The sequence below is a fragment of the Hyla sarda genome, chromosome 2 (assembly GCF_029499605.1).
Source record: "Hyla sarda isolate aHylSar1 chromosome 2, aHylSar1.hap1, whole genome shotgun sequence".
NCBI lineage: Eukaryota > Metazoa > Chordata > Amphibia > Anura > Hylidae > Hyla > Hyla sarda.
In genome coordinates, this window is record NC_079190.1 from 266,901,989 (window position 1) to 266,919,400 (window position 17,412).

The window sequence follows — 17,412 nt, forward strand, 5'->3', positions numbered from 1 at the left end:
TAACCACCAGGACATGAAGCCATATAACCCTTGATGATTTGTATACCCATCATAGGAAGGCAGGGACAGTAATAAAATGTCTATGCCCTCCCTCTTTCTTCTCCAGTAACAACACAATCTCCACACCACAGACATTGCAAGGGCATTAAGAAACACTGTTGGATAGATAATTGCAGAACGCCCAGATGATTAAAGTCTATGTGGTTAGGTATAAATGCTTTATAAAGAAATATACACAATATATACAATATATACATATACAATTTTTCTATTTTATAAATTCAGTGAAGCTTACATAGGATGTAAGTGCAAGAAATTATAAAATGTTAGCAATGCCTTCTGTAATAAAAAAAATCTATAAAATATGTATATTTAACAATAAAATCAAAGATCAAAGATTGAAGGATTGTTTAGAACAGTAGAGGATAAAAGTATCTAGCTAAATAGGAACAAATTTACACATCAAATATGGTGTCAAGCAGAACAGATGGGGTATTAATTGATTTGAAACTTTATCAAATAATGTGTAAAATAACACAAAATTATACAATTTTCTCAAACATTAAAACAAAAAAGAGGTGCTTAATAAAACTACTGATAGTTCGCTGACCTGTCTGACCTTAGTTCTCGCGTACTTAGCATGAAATGGTACAATTGCATAATAAAATGTAGCATATAAAGTGAAAACATTTCTTTTGAGCAATTTTTATCGCTTAGACAGCCAAGTGATTCATTATATTTTTAATACCAAGTGAACTTTAGACTCTACTGATCCAAAACTCACAGAACACGAAGCACTTCTTACGTGCACAGCAAGGGCACAAACATGCCGGAAAAACATGGGGGTCAATTGGGGAAACCAGGTCCAGCCTTAAGGTTAAATAATTGAGAGTCCCTCCAACCAGCCCTATCCCCCCATGCTCAAGGAACTGGTGTCCACCACACTGATAAGTGCCACCCCTGCCCTAGACTCAGCCTTACAGATGGCCAGTACTAGCCCTGCTCGCTCAGGGAATATTTGGGCACTCCCACTAAAAAGGGCGACCCCTGCTCTGCACTAACCTACACTTGGACCTAAGATACTCCCAATCCTGCACTTCATCCAGGAGTTGTCAGAGATTTGATACCCATAAAATACACTGTTTTCAAAAGGCCAACAATCAAGAATATGGGCAGCCTTAATCAAACATGGACAGTAATAACCCTAAATGATGATGATATGGCTATCCACCTAGTTCCAAGACAGGTGCCGAAATTAAATAAACTCACTAGCAAAGTCTCAGACCACATGCTATGTAACATTCCACCCTACTTGTCAATTGATTGCACGGCCATATTACTTTTAGTTAATGGAAAGCACAGCCATATTGCTACCTGTATACTACTACCTGTCCATGGAATGCACGGTCATACTACTTCTTGTAAATGCAAGTCATGGTCATATTGATTCATGTCAGGTCCCGTGCTCCAGACTCCACTGATGATACAAAATATAGCTGGGTAATAAAGTAGCTTTGAGCCTAGCAACAAACAGACTCACACCCCTGGAAATAATGTCTGGAGTCTGACAGGAAGCAGTATGACCATGCAGGTCCTTATAAAGTAAAAATGTATATTTGTGGTGTCAGCGCTAAAAGTAGACTGGTACTACTCTTATTGTAAATATATTACAACAATTATAGTACTGAAGTATAAATGGTTTACCTTTCCAATTAGGATATAAATGTTCTACCTTTTTATTGTTTGTTTCTGTTGTTTCATTTATATTGTGTTATACATAGTCATCTTGCATTATGATATCACCATCTATATTTCCACTTACTATATCGATGTGGCGGTGGGGATGGAGATATCTTTCAGACAGGTGTCTCCTTCAATCTGTATACTGTTAGCGTTCTTAATGAGATGTCTGTGGTAGCTTACACCGGGAGACTGCCCCGTCCGGCGGCATCTACAACCTGCTCCTCACGCTCCGGTAAGAAGGACCAGAATGACCTACGGCTGCTAGTGACGTCACTACAGTTTCCAGTTTGGGTCAAACTAACGCGTTTTGGAAATTAATGATTTCCTTCCTCAGAGATCTATAGATCCTTATAAAGTGTTCATGATAGAACACAAAATGTGTTGTATATATTCTGTGTGTGTATAAAATAGGTTTAATTTCAACACTTCACCTTTGTTTCAGCTCCGACCTTGCCTTTGTTACGCCGAGCGCTCCGGGTTCCCGCTCCTCCCCGGAGCGCTCGCTACACTCTCGCTCCCGCAGCGCCCCGGTCAGATCCACTGACCGGGTGCGCTGCGATACCGCCTCCAGCCGGGATGCGATTCGCGATGCGGGTGGCGCCCGCTCGCGATGCGCACCCCGGCTCCCGTACCTGACTCGCTCTCCGTCGGTCCTGTCCCGGCGCGCGCGGCCCCGCTCCCTAGGGCGCGCACGCGCCGGGTCTCTGCGATTTAAAGGGCCACTGCGCCGCTGATTGGCGCAGTGGTTCTAATCAGTGTGTTCACCTGTGCACTCCCTATGTATACCTCACTTCCCCTGCACTCCCTCGCCGGATCTTGTTGCCATTGTGCCAGTGAAAGCGTTCCCTTGTGTGTTCCTAGCCTGTGTTCCAGACCTCCTGCCGTTGCCCCTGACTACGATCCTTGCTGCCTGCCCCGACCTTCTGCTACGTCCGACCTTGCTTCTGTCTACTCCCTTGTACCGCGCCTATCTTCAGCAGTCAGAGAGGTTGAGCCGTTGCTAGTGGATACGACCTGGTCACTACCGCCGCAGCAAGACCATCCCGCTTTGCGGCGGGCTCTGGTGAATACCAGTAGTGACTTAGAACCGGTCCACTAGCACGGTCCACGCCAATCCCTCTCTGGCACAGAGGATCCACCTCCTGCCAGCCGGCATCGTGACAGCCTTATCTATCGCACTGAGGATCATCTGTGCTAAGCCCTAAAGCTCATATTGTATGGAAGGAACCTTGCTTTTGGGACATCAGTTGGTGTACAGTTCTATGATTGACCGAACCTCAAAGATAGGATTGGGAAGAGTTAGGAGCAGCGATGATCCATGGATCTACTACACATATATTTAAGGTCTGCATGGAAATTGTGTCCCTAACATCAAGCAATGAACACCTTTTGTTTGTTTTTTTCCTTTTTAAGTAAACCAATTGTACAACCATAAAGTTGGACATGGCTTTACCACCTGGCAATTGCATTTTTTCAGCACATTTGGGCCTTTTTTTGTGTGTGGAGAAGTGGCACGATTTAAGTGCATATCAGGCTCTACATTATGTGGTAAAAAAGGTTCATGTTTATCTATCTGGATTGGAGCACATCGAAGTCTATGTGAATATTAGCCAAATAAAGGCATTGAATAGAGGCTAGGTTTTATCTATATATACAGTTTATCACTTGTACAGAATTCTCTACTGATCTAAACAGGACCCAGTAGACCTTACTGATGTATAATCCACTAAGTCAGACTTCCATTGTAACAAATGGCGCTGCTCTGATGTCAGTACTGACAGAACAGAAAAAGGCTCCGACCTGTTACTTTATATTGGAAGAAGCCATTGATTATTTTCCAACCTTAGTGCACTAAGCAATTTTCACTTTAATAATATCGATAAAGAAAAATCATCTAGCAATAAATGATGGCCCAAAATTGCTCACAGGTTATGGGTTATAACATGATAAAATTCCATAATAAGTGTTATAAATTTACAATATAAACAAATAACATTCTTTTCGAAATAGGACTTTCACTTAGATGGTCCTGTTCAGTAATTGACACATACATTCTATTTGATATCACAGTGTGAATTCGGGTAGAAAAACAGACATGGTGCACATCTACAATCTTGGATAATGATCTGACTGCTTCTCAGCATAATATCAAAAACTAACAGGTTGTTAGTATACATTTTTGATCAAAAAGTACAAACCCACTCGCCACGTCAAGGCCACCTATTTAGAGTGGGTCCCTAACGTCCCTAGCATAAAATGGCGCAGCACCGGGCGGCGACCACCACTGCCGCGACACCAATGCCCACAGGGGGGAACGACCCACCGGCAGAGCAGCCCCAATGCCACTCAAACCAGTCTATGGGCCGCACCCCCCCCCCCCCCCGCAGACACGGCGCCACAGCAGCAACGGACACCGCATAGCACCACACCAGTGTGAACAAGGTCCAATAGCTCACTTACCATGCTCTCCCAGTCAGACTGGGAGGCTGCTAGGAAAGAAATGACCCATGTGTAGCTAACTACTACTTATATAGGATTGGGCTGAGGGGGTGGGGAAGAGTGCAGCACATGTTAAAACAAAAAAAAAAAAGGAGGGGATAGAAGTCACAGTGTGAATTCGGGTAGAAAAACAGACATGGTGCACATCTACAATCTTGGATAATGATCTGACTACTTCTCAGCATAATATCAAAAACTAACAGGTTGTTAGTATACATTTTTGATCAAAATGTACAAGCCCATTCGCCACGTCAAGCAATCAGATCATTATACAAGATTGTAGATGTGCACCATGTCTGTTTTTCTACCCGAATTCACACTGTGATTTCTATCCCCTCCTTTTTTTTTTGTTTTAGCATGTGCTGCACTCTTCCCCACCCCCTCAGCCCAACCCTATATAAGTAGCAGTTAGCTACACATGGGCCATTTCTTTTCTAGCAGCCCACAGACTGGTTTGAGTGGCATTGGGGCTGCTCTGCCGGTGGGTCGTTCCCCTCCCCCCCCGTGGGCATTGGTGTCGCGGCGATGGTGGTCGCCACCCGGTGCTGCGCCATTTTATGCTAGAGACGTTAGGGACCCACTCTAAATAGGTGGCCTTGACGTGGCGAGTGGGCTTGTACTTTGTGATCAAAAATGTATACTAACAACCTGTTAGTTTTTGGTATTATGCTGAGAAGCAATCAGATCCTTATACAAGATTGTAGATGTGCACCATGTCTGTTTTTCTACCAAATTCTATTTGATATTTTAGCACACTTGTACTGCATGCATGTACTAGAAACATGTTTTGGCATGCACTTCTCCAGGCTTATTAAATATAATAATCTTTTCACTAGAGTGCAACATTTCTTTATACTGAAGATCATTTTTTTTTTTGCAGTTAGTCAAAGCCTCGATGAGTTCTTGTTCCTCTACCACCCTTGCTATTTTTTTCTTTAAGTAATGGACATGGTTATACACTTTGCAGTGTATTTCATTGGTAGGTACCACATTTCTTTTTTCTTTTTTTTCCTTTGTAAATTAAAGTAAAGTAATTGTAAAGTAATATTTTTAGTATTTGTATAATGCTTTTTCTTTATACTTGTTGGCATTGTGATACTATGTCTTCTCACCTTTTGCATAATGTTTTTTTCTTCTTCAATTGTACTTTTCTGAAGATATGCCTTGAAAAAGACCTCATACTCAAAACGAGTCGCATGGATGCATAGATTTTTTATGTTGTGTCTTGAAATAGTTTTATTGCACTGAAGAATGCTTGCTAAAGTATGTAAGTTAAAAATTTTTGGGTCTGAGAGTTTGAACACCAATGATTGCTAAGTAGAATCGGGAACACTTGAATAAACATGAGACAGATAGAGCAGTGAGCTGGCTGGGGGTCTGAACACCTACACTTTAAAGGGTACTCAATCCCTAGACGTCTTATCCCCTATCCAAAGGAGAGGGTGTAAGATGTCTGATCGAGGGGGTCCCGCCGCTGGGGACCCCCTGATCTCCCTGCTACACCCGGTGTTCGTTTAGAGCATCGGGTGCAGCGAAGGAGACTCGTGATCTCTTGCATTGAGGGGGCATGGCTGTGACATCATGAGTGGGGCATGACCATGACATCACGAGCATCCGCCCCATATCGCCAGTTATCTGGCACAGAGCGAAGTTCACTCTGTGCATCGGATGTCTGGGGTGCCACAGCCAAGATCGCGGGGGTCCCCAGCAGTGGGACCTCCGTAATCAAATACCTTATTCCCTATCCTTTGGATAGGGGACAAAATGTCTAGGGGCGGATTACCCCTTTAATGGATCAAAACTTTTGATATGTTTGTGTGAAATGTCAGAAGTTTATTAAAGGGACAGTTGCATTTAAATTTTAAAGAAAGACTTGTCATCTGGCATAGGGTCCAAAAGTTCATGAGAAGACAAAAATCATGTGAATGCAATACAAAAAAGAAGAAGAAAAAAAAAAGATCAACACCTTTAAAAACAATTAAATAAAGGTACAGGTTCATGCTGCCTGGGCTGCAACAAAAAGCAAACACAAAAAATACAGCAACACACTGCCAGCTCTGAGGCATGTGTGAACATAGAATATTTAAAATATTTTAAACTGCTGTATTTACTTAATTAATTGTGTCTTTAGCAAATATTGTGACAAATTGTCAACTTCGAGGGAACCTCATCATATGGGACCCTAATACTACAAGGATTACACTACACTTGGACCATTCTAACCATCAAGTGTAGCATGCGACGGAATCCACATAAAGCAGCACAGACATTTACTAGTCATCTTGTTCCCGTACAGTGCTGAGCAGTGACTGTGATTAATAGCAGCCAGGACCTACGGTCTATGAAGTGAGTACAGCTCCTGCACTTGCTTAAAGTACTAGGGCAGCCCGAGCGTACAGGTACTTCCTGCATCCACTACATTTAGCACACACTGACACACAGAAAGAATGGCATGATTATATGGCAAGTATATTGGAATGTTACTATTAACTAACTAAAGCAGATTTCCTCAAAGCCACAAGGAATTTATACAAATTTATGAAAAAAGTATATAACGTGTTATTTCTACACTGTATAACCTTTATATTTTGTAGTTTAAACACATATAATGTAGAAATAATGTGCACCTTCAATCAGCAACACACACAGAAATCATAAACAACTATAGCAAAGTTCAACCACTCCTCTTCTGAGAATTCTGCTTATGTTAAATTGACCATTATCCCCAGTATCCTTTCAGGAGCAATTTTACCCTTTCTTTACTATTTAATACTTAGACTGCTTTCACACTACCGTTTCCATCCTGTAAAATGGCTTTTACAATGTCCTGTCAGAAAACCCTTAAAAACGGCTGTCAAAAAATCCCATTCATGTCTATGGGATTTTTTGAGCATCTGTTGTCACCCATTATTGCACGTTATGACTAACGGACGTTATTCGTGACGGAAGAAAAAACGTCCCATGCACAAATTTTTTGCCTGTCACAATAGGGAGTGAATTAACGTCCGCTTCTTTTTTAAATTTTTTGCCCGTCACAATAACGGGTGAATTAACGTCCGTTTTTTTTTTTTTTTTTTACATTCCAAAGTCTATGGCTGACGGATGTTCTCTAAAAACACCCACTAATGCCCGTTATTATTACGTCCGTTATTTGTACTGAGCATGTTCAGTAAAGCCTTCACACCCCTGAAGTCAAATGGGAAGGGTTGAACAGCAGGAGGTAGCTGCAGCTGGACCAGCAATACCTAACAGCGAAAATCTGCTACCATCTACCATATTGTTGATTTTTTTTTACGCCAAATCTAATTGGAGTGAAGGTTGGTACATGAATGGCTGCAATGCAGTAGTGTTGCTCGCGAATATTCGCAAAGCGAATTTTATTCGCGAATATCGCATATTCGCGAATTCGCGAATATTCGCGAATATAGCACTATATATTCGGAATTACGAATATTCATTTTTTTTTTTCTCAGTACACATCACAGTGATCATCCCTCTCTCCTTCCAGCTTGTGTGGTGTAAAGAAGGCTCTAATAGTACTGTGTGAAACTGGCGTGCGAATTTTCGTTTATGTTAATATTTATGCAAATTTTCGCATACGTGATTTTTCGCGCATGTGAAAATAAAACGAGGATATTACGAATATGCGAATATTCGCGAATATATGGCGAATATTCGTACATATATTCGCGAATATTCGCGAATTCGAATATGGCCTATGCTGCTCAACACTACTATGCAGTATGCATTGTGACTTTTTCAGTGTTTGTTGGGAACATGTGCTTGTGGCTTGTTCTTATGTTCATGACTAGAGAAGTGTGCAAGATGATTTTGGACCGTGTGGTGCCACTCTGCTGTAGTTTCCTGCCTGCCATGTGCTTGCCCCTTTGCAGACCATGGGCATTTTTGCCAGCAGTTCATATGTGGGCATGAATGTGTGGACTAGGAAAGTGTGCAGGACAATTTTATACTGTGTGGCGCCGCTCTGTTGCAGTTTCCCTGCTGATCCCTGCAAAGCCATACCTTTGCATGGATCAGCGAGATAGGGGCTCGATTATTCAAGCCTGTAGCTCAGGCTTGGAGCAATGAAACCCAGATCGGACGCGGCGGAGACAGGTAAGGGGACCTCCGCTCGCGTCCTAGCTGATCGGGACATCACGATTTTATCGCGATGTCCTGATCAGCCCAACTGAGCTGCCGGGAAGCGTTTACTTTCACTTCCAGACACGGCGGTCAAATTTGATCGCCGCGTCTGAAGGGTTAATAGCACGCGGCACAACGGTCGGTTCCGCGTGCTGTTAGCCCAGGGTCCCGGCTATGAATAGTTTTAAACACCGGGACCGGGCGTACAGATACCCCCTACATCCTTAAGAGGTTAAAGATTTAAAGAGCCAATGTGATTGCTTGTGTTTTCAACTGAATACACTGTGCAGTGTTCGCAACCCTAGTTAACAGAATATTTCTAATTTCAGGGTGGCGCACGTGCAGGACAGGTGCACATTAAAGGGGAGCAGGATGAGTTTGAAATGATCATCGATAATGAACTGCTGATAACTATGATCGAAGCTTGTCCTGCTCTGTGGGATGCATCAGGCCCACACCACGCCAAAAGGCAGTTCAGTCTGGCTTTTTGGATGGAGGTGTACCATGCCATCTGCACCACCTGGGAGGACCTGTCACGAAGTGAATGATGGAGTGTTGGTAAATATTTTTGTTTTAAAGGTTTTTTTTCTTTGTAAAAAAATCCTAGCAACACAAATTAGGAAGAAGTGGGCATCCATCTGGGACCGACATTTGCGGGACCTAAGGGAGGAGTAGCAAAGGCCAAGTGGATCTGGGGCACCCACGTCCAAAACACCTTTTTGCCACCGACCCCTCCTCAGATTCCTTCAAAAGTGCGCACATTATTTTTTTTTATTAAAAAATGTTTGATTAAACTAATTTTAAATAAGCTAATTATATTTTTCTCTTTCAGGACACATTCCAGTGTTTCTTCACCCCTACCACTAGTATGGTCCAAATGTTGTCCCAGGGAGAACCCCTTCCTTCACACCGCCAAATTTTCCTCTGCCCCCTAATATCTCCACCCCTTCAACACCATTCCCCCAAATTTCCTATACCCAGTCCCACTCCTATTACCTTGAAACCCTCTTCCCAGATTCTACCCAGAAAGCACAATTGACTCCTTGCAGCCCCCGGAGGACCCCGGAGGACCCCGGCTCCCCAGACCCTTCCCAAGACCCCCTTTCCCAGCCCAGATTTATGGATTTAGAGGGCACATGCCCTGCAAACATAGATATATTTATTTTTAATTAAATAAAAACTCAATTAAAGAGTTTTGGGTGACGTTATATAATTAATTTGCCTTTTTCTTGAACACCCAAGCAGAGTTTGCTATCAGGATAGGGGAGAAGTACCTTCTACCCCCCCAGTGTTCAATTCACAATGGGGGTAGAAGGTACCCCTCTACTATTCTGAAAGCAAAGTGTACACAACATGGGGAAAATTAACATAACATAAAGACTTTGCTAGCAGGATAGGGGAGGGTGTACCTTCTACGCCTCAGTGTGACTTTCACACTGGGATGTAGAAGCTACCCCCTCCCCTATGCTGCAAGAAAAGTGTACCCAGAATAAGAAACATACATCAATACTTTGCTAGTATGATAGGGGAAGGGTACCTTGGGGTAGAAGGTACCCCTTTCCAATCCTTAAATAACTGCACAAGAAAGAGACTTTAAAAATAAAAAAAAAGGTAAAATAATTGTACAAGTATCTTCAGATCATATGATCCTACCATGACACTCAGCCAGCTTCTGTCAGGAAAATCTGTGCAAAATCGTCTCTGAGACGCATGACAGCCTGTGTTGATCTTCTTGGTGACTCCTGTAGTCCAGGCAGAGCTGCTTCCACTTCATCCATATCACTGGGGAGAGGCTCCTTGGTTAGGATGAAGTTGTGGAGAACAACAGCTGCCTTAGCCACCTAATCAACCATGCCCGGATGCATTTGGATTGGCAGTGTGAAAATCCAGAATTTGGCCACAAAAAATGCCAAATTCACATTCCACATAGCGTCTGCACGTGACAGTCTGTAGAGGAAGATCTGCTGGTGGTCAAGTCCTCGGCTGGAGTAAGGCTTCAGCAAGTTGGCACACATCTGGAAGGCCTCGTCCCCAACAAAAACAAAGGGCATTAGAGGTTCATCTGTCCCAGGAAATGCCCTTGCTTCAGGAAGTCCCATATCACAGGAGTAGATCCTCCTCCCCATGGCTTTCTTAAATGAGTTCTTAAATACATGGGAGTCATTGGTTCTCCCATATGACCCGATGTCCACAGCGGTGAATTTGTACTGCACATCCACATTAGCCAAGTATGGTGTAGAAGAACGTCTTGTAATTGTAGTACTCCGACCCAGTGAGCCAATGTTCTGCTGAAGGATGTGGAAGAAAGTCTGCGAGAAGGAAATCCCACAGGGCCTCACAGGTGGTCCGGAAAATCCCTGAGATGGTGGAAATTCCCAGGCGAAACTGGAAATGGAGTGACAAAAAACTCTAACCGAATGCCAGGAACCTGAAATTGAAAAGTTAAACAGCTTTTGTACTTTAAAAAATACATTTGATGAACACAGAAAAAAAGGATTTTGGCCACATACCTGAGGGTAACGATGAGGCGTTCCTCTGGCGAGATGCTCCTTCTGAAGTGGGTGTCTTTGCGACGATGGAGAAGGTCATCAAAAGTTGCTACGGACATCCGAAGGCAGCTTGAAAACTTCTTGGGGTGCTGGTGCAGCTCCACATGCTGAGTACTATGCACCCTATGGGTCACCCGAGCCATAGTGATGGGATGGATTCAATATCGTTGGCGATGTCTCTCATCTTTTTGGGATCGTCTCATTTTCTTTGGGCATGCAAAAGCAGCACATCAAAACTGTAGGAAAGGTGGGTGGGAAACATGGTGAAAATCGTAATGGTAAAGTCTGATAGGAAGAAACGACGTAGTCAGGCTGGCTAGAGGTCAGGGCAGACATCACAGGAGCGTAGTCAGTAGGATAGCAGAAGGTCAATAGGCTGACGGCTAGAAACACGGTCGGGTCACGGAATGCAATGGTCTGGTTCACGGTAGAGGAACACTGGGACTGCTTTCTCTAAGGCGCAAGGCAAACAAAGATCCGGCAAGGGTACTGGGGAGGTGCTACAACTTATAATAATGGTTCAGGTGTAAAACTAATTACGGACGCACTGGCCCTTTAAATCTCAAAGTTCCAGCGCGTGCGCACTAGGAGGTGGGGAGCGCATGCTGGAACTGAGAGACAGAGGCCGGGGACGGAGGTGAGTGACGGGCTGGGACTCGCATGCGGGCACATGTGGGCACGTGCCGCGATGCAAATCCCAGCCCCGCCGAAAGCCGACATTCCCACATCCCAGCCCCGCCGGGAGCCGACATTCGGGGAGAGATGCGCTCACGGCCGGTATGTCTGGCCGGAGCGCTGTTTATAACAGGACCGTTATTTCCAAGGTTTATCCGTCAAAATAACGAGACTTTGAACCCATTATTACCCGTTATTTCAACCATTTTTTTATGATTAGTTACTGCAGAATAACGGATGTACAATAACGGGTGAATTGCTGTAGTGTGAAAGAAGCCTTTAATGTAAAATCAGTTTTCTCAGCCTAAGTACATAAATATATACCAATGTTCAACTTACTAAACTTTATTAAAGGGATACTCCACCCACAGACATCTTATCCCTATCCTAAGGATAGGGGATAAGATGTCTGTGGGCAGAGTATCCTCAATAAAGTTAAAATCCACATATTCAAATTTTAAGGTTTACATTTCTGTGGTGATTAAATTAATAATATATTTGTATAGTATATAATGTAAGTGTTTATAATAATATAATGTTGGCTGCTTAAAGCCCCAGTTTAAAGAAACTAATTGCATAGGGTAATATTTCTCCTTGAAGAGACCACCATTAATGGTGTGTGGAGCTTCAAAGACCATGTACACTCCAAGAAAAATTCTGGGAAGAGGGAATATGAAAAGCAGCTTAATCTCACCACCTTTTCAGGTAGTATTCCCTGAACATCAGAATTTGAGTAAGGCTGGGTTCACACCACATTTTTGCGGTACCCTATTGACTTGCAGCTAACATCTGGCCGCAGTGTTTTTTCCCAAAAAACTGCCATGCGGCAGAATGGGCGTCTTTATTGGCGTTTTTGCCCAAAACTATTTAGTGGAAACCTAGCCTTATGACAATAATGCCCCCATCCCAAAAAAAAAATGTATTTATTAAATCTGAATGCATTTTCATTATCTTCAGCAAAAATATTAATTCTAATCATTATTAGACAGTTTTGTCATTTTTGTCTTTTGTTTCATTCAGATTCTCAGCATTTCGTTCTTTTTAAACAAAAAAATTATTTTTTAGTAAACAAAGTGCACATGTCTATTACATTTATTACTATATATATCTTTATACTAACACCATGAATGTATTTTTATTTAACTTTAATCTATTGTTTTTGTGTTAGCTTTGAAATTTAACCCCTTAAGGACACCAGGAGTATTCATACACCCCCGTTTCAAAGTCCTTAAGGGCTGAGGGCGGACCGTGATGCCTGCTGATATCGTTCAGAAGGCATCCCGGCATATTGCCGATGGGGGTGCTGAGACCCCCCCCCATGTCAGTGATTTTCGGCGATTCCGTTCCCCACTGCTCGCCGGGCAGGGATCGGAGCCGGATGCCTGCTGAAATCATTCAGCAAGCATCTAGGCCGAGTGCCGAGGGGGATCCTGCGGCGGTTCCGGGTCATCTGTGTCACGTGTGACTCGATGACCCGGATAATGAGGATTATCGGTGGTGTAATATAAACCACCAATCATCAACCGTACAGTAGTGGGGGGGGGGGGGGGGCGGCACTGTTGCCATCCCCCAGTACAGCAGTGATTGGGTATCTGCAGTGACTGCACCAATCACTGCAGTATAGGGAGGGGGGAGGGGGGATCAGGAGCACGCTGCTCCATTCTGCCCACCATTTCACAGAGATCTGGTTTGCAGGATGGAGCCCCGTATTGCCATCTCCCCCCTCAGTGCTAAAAAAGTGGAAAAAAAGTGCCCCCTTTCTGTGGCCCCTTGGCACAAAAAGCAGTCAGGGAAAGCATTTGATTGGGTAGGGACAGTTAGGGGTTAAAAAAAAAGATTTTTTATTTTTTTGGTAAACCGCCTGTAGGTGTATCCGTGGGTCCGTAGCACCTTTAGCTGCATGACCCTGGCCCTACAGAGTCACTGCGGTCTGCCCCCAGTGTCTTTTTGGGGATGTAGACCTTTTTTTTTTTTTTTTGCTAAACTTCTTAGGTAGTTAGCTAAAGCCCACCCGCCGCTGATCAGTCCTGTAGTACTGATCAGCGTTTTTGTGGTGAAGGCACTTTTTCGAGGATTAAAGCGTCTTTTTATTTTATATTTTGCACCTATAGGCGGTCCGTGCCACCAGTAGCTGGCCTGTACTGTGTGGACGGACTGTACCTGTAAGTGCGGCCTGCCCCACAGCTGTCAGTGATTTATCACTGATTAGTGTTTTTTTGGGGGTTCAGGCAGGTGCTTTTTTTCGGGTTTTAATCTTTTTTTAATTTAATTTTTCAGGTTTTTTGTGTGGGGGTCTGTGTACATGCCATCAGCCACTGTTCTGGGCTGAGTGGCCAGACCCCCACTGACTTCTGGGCCCCCTGCCGCCATCAAACGCTAATCAGTGTGCACACCACTGATTGGGTAAACACTTATTTTTGGCGCAGGTTTTTTTGCGCTAGAAGTCTTTTTTTTTTTTAGTTTCTTTTTTTTTAGTTTAGTTTTATTTAATATTTTCATATTTTAGTTCTTAGGGCGGGTAAGTTAGTAAGGTTGGGTTAGGGCGGGTTAGGGTAGGAAGTATCACACCACACGCAGCACACACACCAATAATGTTTCCCCCCCCCCCACATATGTACATTTCACCCCCCATTAGAGTAGGGAAATTGCCCGCAGGGCGTTTTTAGCAGAGGGGGGCACATGCCTTACTTGCCTCCGACTCTTAAAATGCCTCAGAGGATGAGGAAGACCCCACCCGTGAGTCCCGTGCCTTTTCCCATGAAAACCTGTTGCTGGTCAGGTATAAGGACAAGAGGGATGTTCTTATGCTCACCACAATTAATGGGAACTTCAACACCCCTCTCCTTGTGCGAGGTTCCGGGGGGACCGGTTCTCAAGCCTGATTGTATTCTGGACTACAATCGGTATATGGGGGGGAGTTGATCCTTCTGATCAAGTCCTCAAGCCATATGATGCCATGTGGAAAACACGGACATGGTACAAAAAGGTTGTGGTCTACATGGTACAGGTTGCCATGTACAACTCTTTTGTACTGTCCCAGTACGCTGGCAACAGAGGGACATTCCTGCAGTTTCAAGAGGTAGTTCTAAAGGCCCTCATCTTTCGTGGCCGCCAAGGAGCGGGTCAGAGCACCTCTGGAACTGTGGGCCCCCGGAACAACACTTTCCAGATGAGGTCCCCCACGCTGGAAAGAAAGGACGATCCCAGAAAAAATGCAGAGTGTGTCACAGGAGGGGGATTCGGAAGGACACCACAAACTGCTTCAGGGAGTATCACACTTCCATGGAGCACAACATTTTTAATCCTTTTCCCTAATTTTAATTCCCCAGAATTTGACTCCAATGTACCAGTCCAGAGTACATTGTCTTCCAAATTTTAAAACAAACCCCCCTCCCAAAAAAAAGTCCCATAACCGCTTTCTCAATACCCCTGATATCTTTTTGTCCCCCAAAAAATGGGTCATGGGACACAGAGTCAACAGCATTGGGGGTTTGCAGTTGCCTCAAATGCGCAGCGCTCTCTCCCCACCTGAGCGGGGTGAGCAATTAAGGTAACAAAATAGGAACGGTCACACACATCACATTCCCAGAACGATGATTCAGATCATAGGGTTTGGAGCGGGCATAATTTTTACTTTCGGCTATACTCTGGGTCATCATTCTGGGAACTGGCATATCAGTATTAAAATTGTTATTTTTATACCCCCCCCCCCCCCGCCCTCCCAAACTACACTTCATCCATTTAGGGAATACCCATCTGTTCCAAATCTCCACTTTACACCTATACACCTTCCCTAGGGGGTGTACTGTTTGTAATAGGCTCACAAGTGGGTGTTCCTTTCTTGTATTTTCCTCTGAATGTATGTAACTGTTAGGACCGTAAGAAATATCGGCCTCAAATGCAAAGAGTTCTTGCTCATGAGCTCTGTCGTATTTCCAGGCGACAATTCGGAGTCACGTGTTAGTTGTTCCCAGATCAATGAAGCAGAGCATAGAGTGGAATTAAGATATAGAAGACATAGATGAAGGGATATGGAAGATGATGATATAAAGTACAACAAATATGTCTGAAAATGAAAACCTTAAATTGTCGCAATTTATGTTACTACACACATTGTTTTATACCCCAAAAAAGTTATTCAGATTTGGTGTAAGAGAAAATGACAGGTGCCCAAAATGTAGAAGAGAAGGAGCTGACCTAATGCACATGGTATGGCACTGTGAAGGGACACAGGGGTACTGGAAAGATATACAATCCAAGATAAAGGACAGGATGGGAATAGAACTGGAATGGCGGACAGAAATCTTTTTATTTGGAGTTACCCCCTCAGTGCAGGGCAACAAAAGAAAATTACTTAAAAATATTTTAATCCTTGGGAGATTAATAATCATGAGGAAGTGGATAACAAAAGAGTCCCGCTGCTGTCAGAATGGCTAATTGAGATTGGAAAGATTAGCAGGTATGAAAAGATAAAATGTAGGAAATCTAAAAAAAAGATATCTAAAGTGGCAAGAAAAACAGGTTAGACAGTAGAGAGAAGAACAAAAAAAAAGTGGATAAGAGAAAAAAACAGCTAGCTTTTCTCTTTCTGTTTTTTTTCTGGTTGTCACGGGGGGGATGGGAGGGAAGGGATAGGATAAAAGTAGAAGGATTAAAGTACTGTTTACAGTATATTTTTTAAATGTTGAAATGTTTTATTATGTAATTTTTTTCTTCTTTCTTTAATAAAATTTTTTTTTTTCAAAAGCTACCCTTCATCCATTCCTGGAAAATAAATTTAGGAAACACCCGTGCGTTCAAAATGTCCCCTTTAGCCGTATACCCATTCCTCAGGGTGGGTACTTTCTGTAATGGTGTCACATGTGGGTGTTTCATTTTTGTATTTTCCTCTGAATGTAGGCAACCCTCAGCTACTGATATGCCATAGGCTTCAAATGCAAACAGACCTCTATGACTTCTGAGCCTTGTTGTGTGCCCATCCAGCAGGTTACCTCAACCATTGCAGTGCAAAGCACCACTGTAGGCCTCAAATCTCATTGGTGATGTCTCACTCCTAAGCCCTGTTTTGCACCAGCATAGTGCTTTACTGCCATATATGGGGCATATCCTTATTCTGGAGAAATTGGGCTACAAATTTTGTGGAGTTTGCTTTTTCCTTACTACTTGTGAAATAAAAAATTTTGGGGTTAATACCAGCAATTTAGTATTAAAAATCACATTTTTCACGGCCCACTGTTCAAAAAACCTGTGAGGTGTAAGTACTCACTGTAACCCTTGTTACATTCCTGGAGGGGTCTAGTTTCCAAAATTGTGTCACATGTGGGGGTTTCTGCTGTTCTGGCTCCATGGGAGGTTTGAAAATGCACATGACCCCCGACTTCAATTTCAGCAAAATTCTCTCTTCAAAAGACCAATGGCGCTCCTTCTGTTTTGAGACCTGTAGTGCACCAGCAGAGCACTAAACATCCACATATAGGGCATTTTCTTAATTGGGAGAAATTGGGCTTCAAATTTTGGTGTCCATTTTCTCCAATTACCCCTTGTGAAAAAGAAAAATTTGGGGTAACACCATCATTTTAGTGTTAAAAATCTAATTTTCCATTTCCACGTCCAACTTCAACGCAAAGTCGTCAAACACCTGTGAGGTGTTAAGGTTCACTATACCCCCTGTTACATTCCTTGAGGGGTGTAGTTTATGAAATAGTATACCATGTGTTTTTTTTTTTTTTTTGCTGTTCTGGCACCCTGGGGACTTTCTTAATGCCACACACCCCTCAAAAACCATTTCAGCAAAATTCTCTTT

General features: G+C 43.3%; 1 long non-coding RNA gene across 1 annotated transcript; it reads left to right on the top strand.

The window, feature by feature from the left end:
- The first annotated feature begins 2,912 nt into the window (after window positions 1-2,912).
- Window positions 2,913-9,583, top strand: LOC130356084 (uncharacterized). The gene is made up of 4 exons (XR_008888773.1): window positions 2,913-3,087; window positions 5,123-5,221; window positions 8,715-8,943; window positions 9,218-9,583. It is a non-coding gene; the product is annotated as an uncharacterized LOC130356084 (long non-coding RNA).
- The last annotated feature ends 7,829 nt before the right edge of the window (window positions 9,584-17,412 follow it).